This window comes from Pteropus vampyrus, unplaced genomic scaffold (assembly GCF_000151845.1).
Source record: "Pteropus vampyrus isolate Shadow unplaced genomic scaffold, Pvam_2.0 Scaffold37, whole genome shotgun sequence".
NCBI lineage: Eukaryota > Metazoa > Chordata > Mammalia > Chiroptera > Pteropodidae > Pteropus > Pteropus vampyrus.
This window is the reverse complement of record NW_011888818.1, coordinates 7,558,856-7,560,429: the sequence shown is the minus strand read 5'-3', so window position 1 is coordinate 7,560,429 and position 1,574 is coordinate 7,558,856. Positions and strand designations below refer to the sequence as shown.

Below are 1,574 nucleotides of genomic sequence, written 5' to 3'. Positions count from 1 at the left end.
CAGAATCTGTGTTGATATGGGAGGGGATAGGGCCAGCTCTGATAAATTATCTATGACCCTCTCAATTAATGTAGCAGTACTTTTCAGTCCATTTTCTCCAAGTGACATGTCCAAGTTCTCCCTTCTTTTATTCATTTATTTTGAATAGATGATACATAGTTCAAACTGTATAAAGGGCCTAAAGGAAAAAATAAATGTCCCTATACCACTCCTGCCCCAAATTCGACCACAATTGTGTGTGTGTGTGTATCCTTTCAGAATGATCTGTGTACCTACAAATACATGTGTAAATATCACTTTCTTAAACACAAACACTCGCTTATAATACATAGTTTTCTGTAACTTGCTTTGTCCATTTAACAACATATTTAGAATTTGATCCATGTCAGCATGCGTGGCTCTTAACTCAATGCTGCCCAATTAGAACTTTCTGTGATAGTAATTCTGTTAAATATCTGCACTGTCCTGCAAGGTCGCCACCAGCCAGGCGTAACTACTGAGTACTTGAAACGACGTTAATACTACTGAATTTTTTTTGGGAGGGTGAGGCAACTCTTGGTTGACCTCATAGATTAGAAGGACCTTGTCAGCTCACAATCCCTTATTTTTTATTTTTTATGTCCACAGCAGCTGGTCTTCCTAGGTGGTGTCCCATCCAAGTACTAACCCGGCCCGACCCTGCTTAGCTTCCGAGATCAGATGGGATCGGGTTTGTTCGGGGTGGAATGGCCGTAGACAATACTACTGAATTTTAAGTTTAATTTCCATTTGTTTAAATTTCAATAAGCAACATGTGGCTAGTGGCTTAATGTGTTGCACAGCGTAGCAGTAACTCGTTCTTTTTCAACACAGTGGTTAATGTCTGGAAACATCCTTTGATGCCTCCATGCTGCTGTGGACCTTTTCCAGTCTTAGCCTGTCCTGCTTCTCACTATACTCCTGCTTGGTGACCTCAGCGTGAAGTGACTTGGATAGGAGCTGTTCGACATATTATAGCCTGGTCTTTCCTCTTTTGTTCTTTGACTTTTACCTTTCCAGATTGCATTCCACAGAGTCCTTCCTCCTCTTCCTCCTGTCATGGCACATGTCAGTGGGCTGAAGTTCTCTCTGTAATAAAACTGTGAGGAATCTAGAGGTCACCTGAGCCATTCCCGTCTTTGGCCCCCAGTACCACTCATTCTGTTGCCCATTCTCTACATCCTGGCTGGCTGACTTTTTCTTTACCCACTGCTTTGGTAGCAATATTCCGTCTTTTCCTTGGCCTTCCTCCTTCTGTAAACCCTTGAGATTAGATTGGCATCCACTAAACTGGGAATCAGAACTAATAATCTTTTGTGAGAAAGTCAGGGGCTTTAAGCCACATTTGATTTTTTCCTCAGACTGTCCCAAATTTCTTAAATGTATGTACACCCTCACATAAGACCTGACACACAGAACTCAGTGAGTGATGGTAGTAATTATTTATTTATGCTCAGGATTTAACTGAGAACTTCCTGATCTATATCTTTAGCCTTCACTTCTCCCCTGAGCCTCTTGCTCCTGTATCTAACTGCTGCTGAACCCATTAGCTTGTC

The 1,574-nt window shown here is 41.8% G+C and overlaps 1 protein-coding gene and 1 non-coding gene across 3 annotated transcripts in view; one reads left to right on the top strand and one right to left on the bottom strand.

The window, feature by feature from the left end:
* CCT7 (chaperonin containing TCP1 subunit 7) overlaps positions 1 to 1,574 on the top strand; it is a 17,493-nt gene that overhangs the window by 9,583 nt on the left and 6,336 nt on the right. The window lies entirely within an intron of this gene.
* LOC111738385 lies at positions 619 to 737 on the bottom strand. Its single transcript, XR_002779838.1, has one exon. It is a non-coding gene; the product is annotated as a 5S ribosomal RNA (ribosomal RNA).